Source organism: Micrasema longulum, unplaced genomic scaffold (genome assembly GCF_059751315.1).
Source record: "Micrasema longulum isolate JH-2025_06_02 unplaced genomic scaffold, ASM5975131v1 h1tg000453l, whole genome shotgun sequence".
In the NCBI taxonomy this organism is placed as follows: domain Eukaryota; kingdom Metazoa; phylum Arthropoda; class Insecta; order Trichoptera; family Brachycentridae; genus Micrasema; species Micrasema longulum.
This window is the reverse complement of record NW_028277652.1, coordinates 1,765,671-1,785,741: the sequence shown is the minus strand read 5'-3', so window position 1 is coordinate 1,785,741 and position 20,071 is coordinate 1,765,671. Positions and strand designations below refer to the sequence as shown.

At 31.9% G+C, this 20,071-nt stretch overlaps 1 long non-coding RNA gene across 1 annotated transcript in view; it reads right to left on the bottom strand.

Moving 5' to 3' along the window:
- The window catches only part of LOC148281491 (uncharacterized), a 178,439-nt gene extending 165,215 nt beyond the window's left edge, over window positions 1-13,224 (bottom strand). The window contains exons 1-2 of the long non-coding RNA XR_015822345.1: window positions 13,129-13,224; window positions 9,269-9,313 (exon numbers count right to left, since the gene is read on the bottom strand). This is a non-coding gene — a long non-coding RNA (uncharacterized LOC148281491). The remainder of the gene's footprint in view (window positions 1-9,268; window positions 9,314-13,128) is intronic.
- Window positions 13,225-20,071: the final 6,847 nt, after the last annotated feature.

Below are 20,071 nucleotides of genomic sequence, written 5' to 3'. Positions count from 1 at the left end.
CCGAAAAATCAACATAACATGTAGTAGATTATAAACTTTTTTCTTATAACAAATCAATAATATGTTGATGTAATGTTTGAATTAAATTCTACATTTTATTTTGTATTCCTACTCCACCACAAAATAATAATTATAATATTATGTTTAGCGCCAAAATACCAAAATCGCATCTGTGCTGCGCGGCGCGGTTTTGCGTTCGCATCGCATCGCATTGCTTCCGTTGCCTAGTGAAAATTTATGTCTGCGCCTGCGCCCGGACTGCGTGTTCAGTACGGCGCTGGAACGGAATTTCGAATATGCTTCCATCGCGATCGTTCTTTAACCCTTATACTGCTAAACAACGATATATCGTTGTTGTTAATCCCTATCATAAAGTTCTAACTAGACTGATGCTGACGTCATAATCCCCAAAAGGGTAAATGAATTCACGAACTGCTTGTTGCACTTAACCGTCAGTGGTATAAAACATTTTCAAAACATAAAAATTACTTATTCGACGGGTTATTATTTAGTTTCGTACCTATTTCAGGCCTACGGAAAATTTAATACAAAAAATTTTTTCTTACGCGCAGTAAAAATTTAAGCATTAAATTGTACAGCAAAGTTTCTTGAAAATGAATAAAAAATAATTTTAAATATTTTAATGAAAACGAACAACTTTGAACGACGTCACTTGTTCATATGAATCAACCAATGATAAGAGGGTTGTTTAAGATTTCCGGTTTGCTAATCGTCAATAAACCAATCAACAGAACTAACCGAGAAGAAGCGGAAGAGACCTTGCGACGTCACACGCGGATTAATGTCAGAAATACAAAACTTTAAAAGATCGTAGCGCTGAAAATACGATACATAAAAATTGAAAAAAAAAGGTTCGTCTATTAACAATTTATTTTTTAAAACCACTAAACATCCTCATTATAAATTTACTTGTGATGTTTAAATTCACAGTGATTTAAAGAAAAGAGAAACGACTAAACACAGGAAACTTCTAGCTAGTCGGGACCTGAAACAGTGATTTTTTTTACATTCCAGAAACAGTGAAATAAAGAATAAATCAATGTTAATAGTAAGATTTTTTATCACTTATATGACATCTGAGGAAAATAATTATATTCGGTGTTTTCCCCGCTATTAAACCCGATTCAGTGATTACGAAAATACTGATGTACTTCCGTAATGAATAACTAATTGTATACTTTACCTTTAATATAAAAATTCTTATCTAGTGAGGTCCCTATATCACTGGAAAACCCCATAATTAAGAATATAAACAAATAAGTAAAGAGCCATAAAACATAAAAATAATTCACCATGGAACCTAATGATTGTCAATTAGGAGGTTTGAATATTAAAAAAATCATTTGTTAATTTATTATAATGGGTACCCACAGTAATGGGAAATCAAAATGTTTTAGCTGTTCATTAGGTAGTAAATATTACTCTACTAACAAAACGTAATTATTACTATACAAACTCTATTCTACAAACTATTCTACAAAGAAAACGTAAATGAGGTATATCAGCTCGATATTGATCCAAAAATACTTCAGAAAAAGCTTTTTTGATTTCGTGCTCTTTGTAAGAGTCATATTATAAATTATTATCACTATCACTTTAAAAATATCATTATTGTCTAATTCACTTTCGGAATAGGTTCAGCTGCTAAACCTCTGAGTTTCTCGGCGAGATACTATTATTTCTTTATCACTTTTACTATCCGTTATCATTTTGAATGATATATTTTGTAAATTTATTCATAATAAAAAGGACGCTTTACAGAGTTAAATTGTTAGTTAAAGTAACAAAGTAAGATTAAAAATATATATAAATGTAAAAAATATGTAATTTACCTCAGCTGTTTGTAATTTCGGCAACTGTTGTCTATCTCGCTCAATCCATTATGCGTGAACTAGCTATTAGTGAAACGGAATATTTTTCTTAGAAGAGATATCCATTTGTGAGACAGTAGTACAAAAACATTATTTTTTAAAATTAAAATTGTATTATGACAACTACCAAGAAATAATATCACTTAGTACATTTACCGGTTTACAAATTTCTAGATATATTTTACTCAATTTTTGTTTAGCATGCATTTATGGAAGTGGTAGGTTTGATAATATATAACAGAGCACTTTGCCCCGCAATCAACAAAAAAACTATCGTAATTATTTCGTTTCAATAATAACAATGCGCCTTGAGATTGCAGTACGAGATCAGTTTTGTTTGTTTTTATTTTCAATTTAGAAAGGGTTTACAAACGCTGTACGAAAATTGTCTATTTGCGGCACGAATTTTCTATCTTGCTCACTCCATTGGGTTTGAACTAGATATTTATGAAATGGAAGATTTTTCTTGGAATTGCTATTAATTGATAAAACAGTAGTGTGTTTGGAAAACAACGTATTCGATAAAATATTTTTGAAATGTATAAATAAGAGGATTTCTGATTAGATTCTTGAAAAACTGCGTAGCAGCGTAAGGGTTAAATCGATACCCAGCCAGACAGTTGAGTAGCAAGTAGCAAGTACTCGCCGATCAGGCGATCAGTACGCGCATGACAGCGCTGGTAAACGGATGCGCTGGGTGGTTATGTTTCTTTTGAATATGTTTTTTATAAGGCAATATTAAAATTCCTCCGCAATTTATCGCGACCATTAATGCAATTATTATTACATTATTTGTTTATAGTAATCTAAATGTTAGGTATACTGATAATTAATTTATTTAACATACTATTTTATAATCATTATTTTTCTAAAATTAGGGGAACCAATGGTTCCATGCGTTCTATGAACGGACCGCGCATGCTCTACTTCTACTTAGGTCAATCATGATAAAATCCTTAGAATATTCAATTGAAGTTAGTTGATCTGAACTAAAAACATGTACCGAAATTAAAATGTATTTTCAGGAGTTCCCTAGTAAACTAATTCAGAACAATCTCATATACATAAATAAGTTCTTCAGCTCATTTTATTCATAAATTCAACAGATGGAAATAGTGAATAAATATTGATAAAATTTAGGCAGAATCGTAAAAGTTATACAGTAATCACTTAAACCAGCCGATCGAAGACCATAAAAACAAATAACAAATCATTGCGCTCTTTTCCCGTATGGAAAGGCAGAGAGGATAGAAGGAAAACACCACACTGCTTTGTATCTTCAATTATCCTAGTAAATGCCTAAACTTCATTTTAAATTTTCAAAGAAGTTGTCTATCGTTGATAAATATTTATCCATGTTTCAATTTATGTATTGAAAACAAACGCAATTAAGAAATTTCGAACACAATATCTCCAGTTCTAAAATTCTAAATCCTAGTTTCTAAAATTCATAATACATATATTTCCGTATTTCGTAAGCCAAGGATTATGGTAGGCATACTTCCAGTAATAGAAAGGGGTTCTTACCTGGATAGCAATTCCAACATTTACGTTTATAGTTTGGGTTCGATTCAGACTAATGCGCACAATAAACCCGAGAACAAGGGAAAGCCTTGTACAGGCAATAGGCAGTACTTAAAGGTATCAATAAAATAATTACCGCGTAGGATTCTAGACCTAGGTCTGAATACACCTGACACGGAAATTCAAAATATTTATCCGTAAATATAAAATTAAAAATTTTTGTCTTAGAAAATAATATTTTGACTGTCTCCAAATGTTTATACGTAGCGCATTAATTTGATCACTTGAAATTGTTATTAAATTTATCAAGATAGATAAAACTCACTAAACTTTCATATTAATTTAGTTATTCATGTCGTGTGAATCAATATTTACACTACTTATTGCAACCCTATTAGTTTGCAAAAGTGTAACTTTTTAGGAGAGCAAAAAAAGGGTGTAATGAACCCAATTACATATTTGGTTACAGAACTCGTATTTTGCTAAATGGGTCATTATTTACAGATCATTTCACCTGTGTAACCACATTGGAGTAATGTGTACAAAAACAGAAATATTTCAGATAGACTACTTTAATCATTAAAGATGGCACAGAAATGAGTCTACTTATACTGTTAGATCTAACTAAAATACTATTTTTATCACTCAATGAATGACAGAAATTATGTTACTTATAACTGAGACCATCTTTTACTATTTGTACCACTGAAAATATGAGACAAATGCGCATACTCGTTTAATTAAAACAATTATTTTCAATAAAATAAATTATTTATTTATGTTTTGAGCTGTCGTATAAGTGTACTGTCAATACCACTGATGCAGGCATAGGAACAATTTCACATATAAATCGCAAAATGAACAAAAATGCCATTATACTCTTATGTCCGTCTGTAAAAATTTATTACTAAAACTATATTAAATTATAATGATCTTGAACGTTCAAAGAATAAAGTTTTAAAGATATATTCATTTTAAATTAAGTCTATCTGGGACCACACCACTTTCAGACTTCCCTTTCTTTACATTCATACATCTTCTCATGCACGCTTGACGAATACTCTAACTTTTGACGTGTTTATCTCTTTCTTGGTATTTCTCATTTTTGCACAGAAATTCACATGGCAAATATTTTTAGCCATTATTTTGCCGTTTATTTGCTCAAATCGTCGGGATCCTAGAACAACGACACGTGTGATTTTCTTCAACTTCGCGTAAGAGAGGTTTAAATTGTTTTTTGTCACTTTATGTCATAACTGAAAAAATACAAAAGTGTACCATTTGATACTTGGGTTAGTTATATATATATATACACATTTAAAAACCTCGAAAAAAAAGCCTTTGTATAACTTTTTCAAGATCAAATATAAAAGAAAGTCAATGTCGCATTTTTTGCACATCCGTCGTAGTTCCACGATCCCGACGAAATACTCAAACTTTTGCTTTAAGAACATAAACAAAGTATTAGAGCTTTTTAACAAAAGTTAATATGAAAATGATTCGGTCGTCAATCGTCTACATTGGACACTGTAGGGTTAATAAATAGCCCCTTGCGATTTCTTCCAGTTTTTTAAACTTGAAAAAATGTTTTGGAGGACGCCGTTTTGCAACAAACGATGAAGTGACGACAAAAAATTCACAATATTTTAAAGCGCTCAATCAAAATTACTTTTCGGAAGGGATGAAGGAAAGTCGTCCTGAAAAGTGAATTGTCCTAAAAGGGGACTGTGTTAAAAAATAAATGATAAAAACAACAAAAATCGACCGTTTTCTTACTAAGTCTAGCTTTCCGTCAAACAACCCTCATAATAAACAATAATAACATAGTGCATGTATGATAAATTAATAATACAAATAAAACGAGCAAACAAATAATAAAAAAATTAAAATGTATTTAAGAAAGGTCCAAATACGGTATCAGTATAGAAGGGAAAATGTATTTAGATGAAGATATTTCTGTACTAAAAGCTCTCTTAGTTCTAATTAAAAATTTAAAGAAATAAGATTACTAAGACTTATACTTTTTCATAGTAATTATGGATGAAAAAAAACAAATTTTAATAGCCTATATTTTTAAATGTTTAGCCAATACTTTTTCATTTTTATTATCAAAAAATTATGTTTTAATATAAGGACCTTTTTCAAAATATTGATACCTATCGTATTCTTCATTCAGTAGCCTTTGATGATTTAAAAAATATATATATATATACCCACATACAGGCCCATGCCATTGTGGGATTTTTTTTTGTTTATGTAATTTGCATTTATAAAATTTATTCTGAAAAGCAAAAAAATAATAAAAACCAACACATACAAATTTATTAAAACTAATAAAGAAATCGGTATTATTTAATATGCATACTTCCACTTTCAATAATGTTGTGTCTCAACTCCCAACTTTAAAACAGGCTCCTAGCCTCATAGAGTTAGGAATACGTTATTATTATTTGGTAATATGTATATTTGTATAAATAAATAAAAATAATTAAATCAAAAATAAATCATCACGCCGTTTTCCCGTTGGGTAGGCAGAAAGGATAGAACGCCACATCACTCTGTCTTCGGATACAGATCTCGCTTTCTCTACATGCATACTTCTCATGCACGCGCGCCGATTATTCCGACTTTTGACATGCTTATCTTCAAGTATTAGTTAGATTTGGTCATGCCATGTCTTTGTTGGACTTACTCGATTTCTGCATCCATCAACACTCGTAGTAGTAAATCTTTTTAGCCGTTTTTTCACCGTCCATTCGGTCTCATGTCCGAACCAATGCAGTATTCCTTTTTTTTATTTCATCTATAATGCTTGGTTTTAGGTAAAAAGTACACATGAATATATTAATAGGTAGAATTAATAAAACCTGTTTTTTTATCATTCGAATGAAGATGTAATATTATTCGGTAAATCGGTAACATAGTTAAATGTAATAACATTTTGAGTTTGTCCAAACGCTTGTAGACAAATACTGTATTTTACCATAGGGAGGTTTAAGATGAGAATATTACAACAATGATGGACAACATTTTAGACATGAAAATAAAGTAAAGAAAATATGATAAATTAATAATACAAACAAAACGAGCAAACAAATAATAAGAAAATCTTGCGAAGCTTCTTTTTTGCATTACCAAGTGCCGAAGCCTCTTTTTGTTGAACAAATGTAACCGCCATTTATTTTATGGTGTATTTCCTGCGTGTCGGAGGTGTTTCCGTTTCTTTATTGATCGCAATTAAAGTTAAATAAAAAGTTATTTATTCAAATATATCAAGACAAAAAAGGAAAAATCATTATGTAACTTAACCTTAATGCATATTGCGCTCGAAAATTAATTTAATATTCATTTTGTGCGCTTCCAAGACTAAATATTGAAAAAATGGCGTAGGCAATGTTTGAATTGATGATGTGGGTTTGGTATTGTCAAACTTGATAAGCGAACTATAACAGTTTCAATATATTTTTAAACATCATTTTCGTTTAACAATAAAGGTATTTGCGGTATTCTGAGTCATCTATAAAAAGGTGGATCATCTTAAAAAAACAGTTATATTTTTTCAGTAAAATCTCAGCAATTCCATTCTTGAGGTCTTCGTTCTAATTCCTTGCAGGGTGGACGTGAAATATTATTTTTATCAACACTGTTTTGAGTATTTCCAAATGTTTGTAAACAGGCTGGATTTCCTCCCTAGGGAATTAGTTCGATCTAAATTTGTTGCAACAGAGAGGGAAAAGATTTTTAAGGAGGGCATATGGAAGTCTAGGCATTTACAGGGCTTATGACCTGTCATTGTCTAGTTTGAGCGGCTACTTTACACACTGTGCAACATTCACCATTTTGAATTTTTTTTTTCTATCCATTGATTATTTGAGAAATATAAGATCTGAAGTTACACTGTGTGTAAAGTTTCCATTTAAACCAGCCAATGACTAATCATAAGCCCTGTAAATGCCTAGAATTCTATATTTTCTTATTGTAATATTGTTAATCCTTGATGCAATGTTTGAATTTTACTTGAATTTCTTTAAAATCTAATTAAATGCATATTTTAATAGATAATGTTCACTTAAAAATCATAATTAGTCGTATTTAAAATTATGCCATTCGAATTACGAAAAACTGTACACAAATAAATTACGAATTAATGTACAACAGCTTTTAAAAAAATACTATGAATTGAAAGTAAAAACATTTCGATTAATATTTTGACTTTAGTAATACAATACCTATACGCACGTTATTACGATGTTCATTTCCTTTCCGTCCCCTCTCCTTTCTTCATAGAATAGTGTAGATATTAGTTTACTTTTGTTTAAAATTTTGCATAAATGATAAGGTATAATCCTACCTAGAATATGTCCATATACGTCTTATTTTCTCAAATTGAACGGCTTGGGTAGATATGAAGAAATCGCTGAAAAGCAATATTTCCACCCTTATATCTATATATATATATATATATATATATATATATATATATATATATAGTGTAAAATAAATAAATGTGTATTATTTATTTATTGATTAAGATATACAAACATACATATTTACATATATATTGAAGTGAAAATAAATGCAGATGAAAAAAAAACAGTAAACAATTCACATAAATACAGTTTTTTTTTTAAATTCACAATGAGGAAGTTCAGTGTTTTTTTTTTTAATGTTTTGTATGTATTTCTGAAATAACTCCGCGTGTGACATCAGTAGCTCAATCACGAATAACTATCGACGTGCTAATAAGTGACGTGATAACAATTTCTCACCATGGTTGTTCATCGTATTCGCGATCACAATGGAACATCCGTGAACACCTAACATTAAATGTCAAAATATTTACGTTTCGCGACGTAAAATCCTGCTGCGCAATCACATATTTGAATTTTACCGGTGTAAATATGGAAAATATTCAACAACTGCTAGTTTCATTTATTTATTTATTATTTATCATGCTTTTTATTGCATTTAGCCGGCGGTTGGCAAGCCACATGTCAAGAAAAGCAGTCACCATAGTAATTGATGTTTATTTTTTACTTTTTTGTTTTAGATATACTCCTTACTATTTGCAAATGCAATATATTGTATTATTTTTTATAGTAAACGCCGATTTTTCGCCAATGAACTGTATTTATTTATGAGGAAAACAAAAAGCAAACCTAAACGAGCGTTGACTTAGAGATTACACTCGCGTCACTTAAGACTGCGATAACTTAAGCGTATCGATAGTTATTTGTAATTGAGCTACAGAGGTTCTTTGTCAGTTCTCTCGATTGGTTCGTTTACGGTAAGCACACCGGATATCCTTCACAGCTCTCATATTATGGTTGGTTCATATGAACCAGAGACGTCGTTCAAAGTAGTACGTTTTTATTAAAATATTTTTTATCATTTTTTCGTACGTTTTCATGAAACTTTGCCGTAAATTTATGCTCTATTTTTTTTACCGCGCGCAAGAAACTTTTTTGTATCCAATTTCCCGTAGGGTTGAAGTTCTTAATTTATTTCCCAACTAGACAATAGCTGAACTAAGGCTGACAAATTGTGAAATTACTGGTTTGCAATAGAACATAAGTAATAATAAAGGTCTACAAAAAAATACACTAAACAACAAGGAAAAATTAGAAACATATTTAGTACATTATTATTTTTAAACAAAATAATGTAAAAACGTATGTACCTACAGTTATAAAACTTTAACAAATTTAGTGCTTCAGTCATTTACATGTCGCGTTAGGTTTATAAAAATAATTGTGAAAGGTTTGGTTCAAATAAATTTTGAAAAAGAAAAGTAAATCAATAAAAATAACAATGTTTAAAAATATTTAAGTATTAATAAAATATGTACTTACATTGTTTTGCGCAGGTATGTATTTCAAAGGTCTGAGTAAAATTGACTACACTTGAGTGTTCGTCTCGCCGTCTAATAAAAAAACTTAGCAAGCCCCAGACATAAACCACGTGCTTATTCACAGGATACCTAAAAGCGATTCAGCTCGCCTCTCTGCTTATCATACATCGTTCAGGAATTAGCTAACAGAACTACACGCCCACACTAGAGATAAAACACTGAACATTGGGAATGTCAAACCACTAATTAAACAATTATTATTAATTGTAGATAGTCATAAAAACTAGACACAAAATCACTTATTAAAACAAATATTATTTAATTTCGAACACGAATTGTCTTTTAAAAATTCACATGTTTTTTGACAGTTCAAAAATAAATATAAAATTCGTCAATTTAAAACATTTTTAATTAACACCACATTTTTTTATGATTTTTATCCAAAATGAATGTCACGCAAAACGGGCAAAGTAGGCGCATTCAATTTTGCTCACACAATGTGCGTTTGGTAAACAGAGCAAAAACAGAAAATAACAGCAAGTAAACAAAACTCAAACGCGCGCTTCGCCGACGAGAGTCCAGAGGAGAATGACGTCGCATAGCGGGCACACACAGCTAAATCTCGATATATTCTTGACTACAAACAAATCGCGTGGAAAGCAATCTTGCAAACCCGAGTATAAAAGTACAAATCATTTACACAACACACAAAAAAACATTAAATTTTATTCATACTTTTTGACGTTATTATTTATTAAGATCAAAGCCTCCGGCAGTAAATTCTGATACGCATGGTGCCTAAATTGCCGCAATAAAAAGTGATAAGAGTATTATCACGGTGATTTTTCATACGCATTGATGTGTGTGACTTTTTTACGAAGCGCTGTTTTTCTCTTCAGCAGATTAGATTATTACGTTTGTCTGGATCTGAAAGGAACTGCGGATACGCGGTGTGTCGCAATTTTGAGTCTTCGATTGTTCTAAGTTCGTGCACCAACGAACTGAATCGAACGAGGGAGGAAGTTGTATCATATGGAAATATCCACTGAAAAAGTTTTCTGAAAATTGGCAAATTATTCTCTCCATGACTTTTTAAACACCGTGTTTAAGAACATTTGCATTTTTATTTAAGTAAGGAAAATTATTTTAAACTTTCTTTAGAAGGTTAGTAGCTGGGGATAGAATTTAAATTTAAATTAGTGTCAATTTAAATTAATATCGTTTTTTTACGATTTAATCTGTTTTAGTTGTTGAAGGTTTATCTGATTTTTCTGCTTTGTTTTCTGTAATATTGTTTTGCTCCCATTTAACATTTGTAAATATTGTATGTTTCTAGCTAATATTACCAAGATTGGTAAAAGCCATAGTAAATTAAATTTTAAAAAATTAAATACTCCATCTGACCATAACATTTGCATGCCCAATTTAAAAAAATGCCGAAGTCCAATTTTGTCTGTTTGCCGTGTACGGCAGTGTTTTTAACTCTTTTTAACTTTTTAGCTCTACAGAGCATTTTGTAAACAATATATTAATTTTACAATAAAAAATACACATTTCGAATTTTGTGTTTGAAAAATGATTTAAAAAATATTATTTCAATTTCAATTTCACAGTCCTAAAACTTTCTTGGTCCAAAAGTTGTTTCTCTGAGAAAAAATACCTTGATCCTTTAAATACTTTTTTAAAATCCCTAAGTAAGTAAGTACCTTAGGCTTATGTCCACTTTTTTACAGACAATAATTTTGTAACTAAACTTTACAATACGTATTTTCAATTTCCCGAAATTCTGCCATTTAACATTTCAGCAACCAAATAAACACTTAAACTTGAAATATCTCAGAACTACAAAAATTGTCATTTTTTGAAAGTAGGCATCTATTTGTAAATATTTCTTTTTTGTTTCGACAAATATTGCCACAAGATGATAAAGGATCTAAAAAATTAAGAAAAATATTTTTTTTCTATTTCTTTTGGAAGAAATACGGATATTTAAACATAGGCCAAGTGGTGAATGTTACACAACGTAAAGTTGTCATTTAAACGAGCCAATGAATGATCATTACACAAAAATATAAAAACAACGCTCTGATAGAACACGTGTTATAAGAAGCTAAAACTAACGTAACATGACGAAGAAACGGGGACGTCTCGAAACCGGTAGACACAGAAAACTCCAAATATTTATAAAAAAAATATTGTTCAAATTTTGGCTTTCTTATATTTTACCCAATTATTTCAATTTTGGTGGACATTTTTAATGAGTTAGTTTTTTAATAACACTCTATTAGAAAAGGGAAATCAAGTTAGGGTAGAGTGGGGTTCGAACCTCGGACCTCTGATCCGTTAGTCCGCAACACTTACTAGTCATGGGACCACAACCTGACATTGATTATTAAAATGTTTGACCACATATAGTAACCTTTTAAATGTCAATATTTATAAAGTACTACCAACACATTTTATATCCAATTGATTATTATTATTCTGATACATTTGTTTTTTCTTAACAGTTACTGCCAGGGCCTTCCTGTTTTTGTTATAAATAATACTTAGGTAATATCAATTTTCTTGCTCCAACTATCTTGTGACAGAAAAATAAGTAATTCTCGGTAGTTTAATTAATAATAATAATACACATTTATATTACTGTCGTATTAAAAGGGACTTGATACCGGTTTCTTTCCGTTTCTTTATGTCTAAAAATTAGTGATGTCAACATTTTATACGGAAATTAATTGGTCAAAATAATAGCTCGTCTTGGTATGTTATTAATTTTACGTTTGTGACTATTTTTCGCTACGGGATGACACAACACACAACGGTCAAAATTAACTGTAGCAAGTGGCAATTACACAGTTCACATGTTTATTTGATATAAAACTCTATTTAATGATAATACGTATAATTATTTATCCGTTATGTGGATGTAATATTTTCTTCTGACAGGATGGACGTGAAATAGATATTGATATGGCGATAGTCGAAAAGACAAAGTGCTAATTACACATTTGGTAATTTTTCAGGAGAGCCGTTTGAAGTTTGACAAGATGCTTTTTTATATATATTTTTATGTCACTTATCATGAATACGCAACTACGTTTTGGGAAGAGATTTTTTTATTTAATACAGACACTACACAAATTTATTGTAACGCAATTAAATGTTTTTATGTCCTGACTTGTTAGAGAATTCCGTGTTAAGTCGGGACTCTTCTGTATCAACGCATTTATAAATACATGTACATAAGAAAAATTTATATATGTCAAAAAATACAATACAGATAACTTATTTAATCATGGTGAAGCAAAGTTAAGATCATTTATCGAAAATTTAAATATATGAACCAACTTTAATTTGACTAAATGTTATTAAATATTTGTATATAACCACTAACTGACTTTTCGATGTCTACCGGTTCCGAGACGTACCTGTCTCTTCGTCAAGACACCAATTAAAACAAAATACAAAACCTTATTGAATTTGCCTAATTTATTACTTACTGTACAATTTCATTCAAATTTATAACGGTATTAGAATTTTTAAAATTTTACATTATTAATCAATTTAATCTTCATTTAAATATTCGTTAAAAAATTGGGAAACTGACAAAAAAGATTTTGGAATGTGAATAATATTAATGATAAAAATAACAAATAAAAAAAAATGTATTTACTGTCTTAAAACAGGGAAGTTTAGATGTCTCATCAGCAAAAAAAAAGTGTCCACAAAGGACCTCTAAGCATCTCTGTCGGCTGCCAGTTGCTGTGCATCCTCCCAAGTCAGGTTTGCTTCCCATAGTTCTGACATGAACTACCGACGAACAGTCAATAGCGGACGTCCAGGACGCCGAGAACTTTGTACCTTGTAAAGTAGGCAAGCCTGGTTAAGATTTTCAAGGGGCATCTGCGGACTATGCCCTAGCCAACCGTAAAGACTCCGCTTGATAAATGTTGTCATCGTAGTTTGCTGTCCGTTCTCTTATTATTTCTTTCCTTACAAAGTAAAAAACACCGCACGTCCAAGATTGTTATGAGACATTTACTCTCAAAACTTAGTATTGTGCTGTTTTGGACCCTAGTGAGGTGCCACGACTCGCATCGTAGGGGAGAATAGGTGTTATTTAGGTGTTATAAAGGGTTTTTCGGGGCCAGACCGCATAACTACAGAGGAACATTCTTTATGGTAAGCTTTGAAAAAATCTTAATATTTTTTTTTCAAAAACTCTTTTTTTTATAGTCTTAAAATGGAGTAAATCTTTAATGTCTCGGACTAGAATCCCTTCCGCAAACCCCTACGCCTCCCCTAAAAAAAAAAATTCAGATGAAATTGTATTTGATCAACGAAGCGATACGTACCGGGTGCAGACAAGGGAAGCGGGTCGGTAGGAGAGGGGTAGGGGCTTGTGGAGGGACTGCTAGTCCGATAAATTTAGGATTCACTCCATTTTGAGATTATTAAAAAAAATAAAAACCGGTTTTCAAAAAAAATATTGGGATTTTTTTAAAGCTTACCATGAGGAATGTTCCTCTAGAGTTTTGCGGTCTGGCCCTGAAACACCATGTATGTCTTCAAATTTGCTAGAAGTAGATTTTTTTAAATGGTATTTTCATTGTCTTTCCATTTATCACTTTTGTAAGTGTTTTTTTATTTGACCTAGATACTAAAAAACAAAAAAACACCGCCTCTGTGGCTACGCGTACATAGCATCTATATGAAGATATGTTTCCCATTAAAACTAAATCTCATGTGAGATTTTATCTTTAACCACGAGTGATTTTAAAAAATCGCATTAAAATGAATCGGTCTCGTTTACTTTTCCCTTTCTCAAAGAAACGGTAGATTTAAACTATTAAATGAGCACTTATATTTAATCCAACCGATTCTAAAAGCAGATTGATCAGGGCCGGAACAAACATAAACTGATTTCTTGATTTTTAATTTAGAATGCAGTTATGAGTGTGAAATAGTACTAGAACACTGGACGAGTATTTTTGACACCGTGGCTGCTCTTAGATAAAAATTCTGAATGAGGAAATCTAGAAAATATTAGTCTGGTTCGACGTGTCGTTGGTACGTTCGCCTAACATTTTTGAAGTCCTGGGTTCGATTTTTGGCATGGAGGATGTGAAATATTTATTTCAAAGATTGTTTGTACTGCAATATTAAATTATTCCTGGACCGGCACCTGAAGCGTAGGACACATCACCTTACCTTCATGTAACAGACAGTCGAAATACGCGCCATTTGGTTTACAAATGCTGATCAGTATGCACCACAGGGTGCGGAAGATGAGAACGATGATGATGATATGTTAGTAGTTACGCTAGCAGTAGGGGAGGTGGGGACTAGTGTGAACACGGGGCTCGAGTAAACAGTTTAAATTCCAAGCGTGAATTCGAAAGGAATTCGAAAGGAATTTTTTTTTAATACACACACACTGTCATACTAATACGATAACCTAACTAAAATTCTGTTCAGCCAACTCTCGTATTTTGAGCGGCAACCAAGCATTTTTGTTTACGCCACCCAAAATTGTTTTTTTATTGAGTGAACATACTTGGACGTTCATAGTGCGTGCGAACTGTTGGAATTTGTTCTCCGAACAGCTAAGGTGTTCTTGAATACTCGTGTTCTTAGGCTTCTTTATGACTCATTGGCGCGAAGCAGACTTGAGTGTGGATCTCTGATCTGAGCGCCCCACAAATTGAAGAACTCTCTTATGCTGAAGATGGTTCAGAAGTAATTTCTGAGGTATCTTTACTTAAGGGAGTGTGAATACTATCCGTGGTTGTACCCGTCTGACTTCATACTGGGAATGCTTTGCTACAATAGTTTGGAGAAAAGAAGACTTGCATACTTGCTTATGTATTTTTTCCGATCAATCTGTGGTATTACGATCAACAAAGGTGTAATGGAGAGTATTTTTTTAATGTTTCTAATGACTACCTTAGATATAGGCAGCTTAAGCTGTTTTACCTTCCTGCTTGCCGAACCAACCTGCCGATGGCAATGCCAGTAGGAAGAGCAATGTCTTTACTCAACCGTATCTCTTCGGATAACGACATATTTCATATAAGTGAACAAAGTTCAGAGAGGAGAGCATCCTTTTTCTATAATTGCTGGGTGTTTTTATTTTACCATTTTTGTATATTTCAATTTGAGTATTATTTTTTTCGTGTTATGTATGCATCAGAGGCGGTTTCTTAGTATGTGCATAAGTACAGTGTACTGCCAAGTAAAAGTTTGTGTAAATAAATTAGTAATTTTATTGAAAGTAAAACAACGAGTATGTTATAGGTACAAAAAAAACCGGGATTCGTTGCAATATTATACTCGTAAACATCATAATATTCAATCCTAGCGCAAAAATATCTAGCGAAATCGACTCTGGCGGGCGGTTTTCTCATTTTGTCTACGCATGCGCAATCGTCCCAGTGCATATTTTGTTTTGCACAATCCTTTACCCTGAATTTATATGAAATATACCAAACCTCCCAAAATTGTCATTTGAGCGAGACAGACAACGCTTCATACCGATGAATTGTGCGTTAAAGGGAGAAGATAATGTACATATTCCGGGCATTGCCAACGCACGTGCAGTTTTGAATTTTGAAGTTCGTTTGTAATGTCACTTTGAACATGCGTAGTGACATGATATAAGTACGAATTTAGTTACCTTTAACGTGCGTATTATGTTGGGCGCATTTAGCGTTTCTGGTTCCGATGCGCGGGCTATCATACTATTGCTCGTTTATTACGTCAGACCTTTCATATTATTATAATATTAATATATATGTTAAAAAAATGTAAAGAAATGCGCTGCCAATGTTTTCGGTTAGGAGCCGCAAATGCTATACATTACAATATTTTTGTAATGTACATAAACGTAAATAAAATAAATAAATTAATTGAAATTGTCTGTCTTTAGTATTTCGATTGTGAGTGTCAGGATATAAAAACGTACGTTATTTATGCCCTTATTTGTTACTATAATATTGGGAAAAACAAAATACCCTTGTACCAAACCTTACTTATGTGCATGACGCCATGAAGGGGCTAGTGTGGACGGAAAGAAGGGGGCTCGTGTGGACATGTCCACTGTAGCTCTATTTTTTGATAAAATGTATATATTAACATCTGTATTAATCTTAATCAATATTTTAAGATGGTTCTCTCCTACGAACGAAGAACCGATAGATGCAATATATCAGAAGATGTGAAGAAATACGTTTTGACATAAAAAAAACTTATAAGAGAGAGTGCACTAAAACATAACCTAACTCAATCTATGCTGCATAAAAAAGGGAAGAAGATTATGGATACAATCTTCATCTCAACACATTCTTATTTCGGAAGTTCATGAGAAGAAGTAAGTGGACCTCAATAAAAATACAATAATTGTAGTAGGAAGTTCGAAGGTAATTGTTAATATGTATAATTTATATAGCGCTTTAAGTACGCACTGTACAGTGTATTATTTGTTTATTCAGCCCATTTAGGTACAGTAAAATCCACTTATTTTATCTCCGTATAAAGATAAAATTAGAATAAAATTTAAAAAATAACTATCTCGATACAAGATCAGGTCAAAGTATTATGGGCTAATGGTTTTATATTTACTTTTTGTCTTTTTTCATATCTTTTTTAAAAACTTGGGTAAACGCATTTGTCCGTAAGTCATTTTTTTATTAACAATGAAGTTATTAACGTATTACAACAGAGAAGAAGAACAGGCAGGTTTATGACTTGTCATTGGCTGGTTTAAGTGGCCACTATACGTACTGTGTAACATTCACCATTCTGCCCATTTTTAAACATCTATACTCCTTCAATTCTTTCATCTGTTGTGAAGTTAAAGAGCCGAAACCTTTAATTATGCGGGTGAGATTCGTGTAGTGGAATTATTTCTATAAATTTTTAATTTCTAAACTTTTTCATGGACCACTATGTAGGTGAAATGATTTAATTAAATGAATCTCACCCTCATAAATAAAGGTTTCAGCTCTTCAACTTTACCAACATCAACTGATGAAAGAATTGAAGAAATAAAGATGTTCAAATATGGGCAGAATGGTGAATGTTACACTGTGTGTAAAATGGCCACTTAAACCAGTCAATGATAGGTCATATGCGCTAAATATGTCTAGACTTCAATATTACCGTCTCTTAAATGTTCCTCATTTCTGCTAAAATATGTTAATGTTAACAGCTCCCCAGGGAGTTGAATCCAGTCCAAGTCTACAAAATTTTGAAAAAACTCAAAATATTGTTAATGAAGTTATTAGTTTATTTTTCATTCAGTGTTTTTTTTTAAGAATCATAAAGAATGTTTTCTTTCAAATAAATTATGCTGTGTCCACACGGGCCCCTTTAAAATATTGACTGCGCCTACAATAGGCCTCATGGAGTTAAAGTGGACAATTTGTGTTTGTTTTCAATTTTATTTTGGGATTTGAAAAAATGCAATTGCTTGATTTAAAAAAAAAATACATAAGTTAAGAAAAAAAAAAATTCGTCGGTATTTGAATGTTTTTTAGCATGAATTTAAGGCTTCATAAAAATATGTCCATGCTAGCTCCCTTCTCCCTATACCTTATTTGCCTATTTCGCGTCCCTATATACATTTTTTTAATGCAATAAAAACCCCTTCACTAATTTTATCGTGTCGTGTGGATTTTTAAAACACGTGTTAAATAAGCCAATGGGCGAAATAACAGCAATAAATTAATGGTACTTTTGAACTCACAGCGCGACAGTTCCTGCTGAGAACATAATAAATAATAACCGACAAACGGCATTTACCCTTTGAGCTTCGCCACGACACTAAATCATCGCCAATGAATGCCCTCAATACACAAATTAATATTTATCTGAGGACGAGAAAATTGAACGCAGGACACCCACTCTTGATTTACGTGTTTCCATGCGATCCAATATACGCATTAAGAGAGTAATGGTTTAAAAAACATTTATCGAATCATTGCATTGGATTCTTCGATGAATTCTCTCATCTCATTTCTGTTTTACTGTATGGCGCATAAGGCACTACATGGGTAAACGGATTGTAATCCTCTATTATTTATGTCTTGAAACAAGGTGAGTTTAGTCGCTAACTTTTACATATGTACGAGTATTTATTCTATGTCGATCTCGTCGTGAATCGAACCCCTGTAATATAAACAAACGCATTAACTACTGTACTAATCTCATTCATAAGTTAAATACACAAAAATATGTCTACATTCAGTGAAGAAGCCGTTTTTCTGTTTCAAATTACCCAATCAATCGGTAGGTTCTAAGTTGCATTTTTACTGCTTCAGGGCACCGATTACCATAGAAAGTTAACATTATCTTTAATTTTATTCACAAAGTAAAATGAAGTTTTCTGTATGAATAGCATAATATGCATACATTTTGTTCTTCTAAACATGTTCAATTATAGGTTACCGGCGAATATACTTTAAATTTTGTTATATTATTTATTTTATTTTATTTTATTTGGGAAATCAACAGTTCTACATACATATTTTTAGTAAACAAACAGATATAGTGTATAAACTCAGAACTAATAACAGATTTCCACATAGTATACAAAGTTAGTTAAGAAAATATATTACATATCAAATAAATACATACAATTTATACATTTAAAAATGTTATTTTCATGTACTCAATAATCAAAGATTTTTTAAATATTTATTTTAAGAACATTAAGTTACTGTAAATTGGGCGCGATAAGGACAAAAATGCTTGAAGAGAGGATAAGGAGGGGAGGGGAGATGTACATATTTATTATTATAATGTCTAATAAGTTACATAATACATTTTTAGTGTAAATTTTAAATCTGACAGAGTGATGTTTGTGTAATCTATATTTTTAAATTTTGTATTGTACATTGAAAAAGTCCTACGAAAAAAAGCATTTTTAACATACGATGTTTTACTTATTGGTACATGAAACAGGTGGTACCATCTACAAATCCTTTTCATGCAAATATACTCATTTTCGTACACAAATATCGGTTTTTTGATGGAAGATAACTCTGTTAACTTCCCACTGTAATCGGGGCCCAGGGCGCAAAGAATAGTACACGTGATCTCATCCTGATATACTTATTTAGATATAGAACATACAAATTCATTTCTTTTAGCGTATTTAGATGAAGAAAAATATGACCACGAGATTTAATTGTTTTGAACTTCTTTTAAAAACCTAAAATGTCACAAACCAGCATGTTTCGGATTCATTATCTTTATTCAAGTGTCAAGCCATTCCTTCCTTTGATTCCGGTGGTCCTTGTTTTGAATCCTAATGTACCTACTCCTCCCTGACGGCGAGTCAAGAAAGCAACGCGTGACAACACAACAATAAAGAACAACAGCGAAAACCGTACCGCGAGCGTGACAGTGATTTCGAATCACCAACATACAAGAAAACGTTAAAAGTGACCAGTGCAAACGATAACGGTGTTTTTCTGGACCAGTGCCAAAGGGAGGAAATCGTAAGTCCTTACTCCTTTCATTAATTTCAGGATTGACACTCAAAATCATAACGTCAATTAGTTTACCTAAAATCGAATGTTCCCTGTTTTCTCCGAACACGCGTATCGCGAGAGGGCGGGCCTTGTTTACAGTCCCGAGGTCGAAGGTATCGAGCATCCAACACAACATTTTTTCAGAAGTGTATACAATGAATTCCACGGTTTTACTATAGTGTTTATGCCGGCCTCCGTGGGGTAGTGGTCAAAACGCTTGACTCACGCACGGAAGGTTCCGGGTTCGATTCCCGGTGAGAACACAAAAA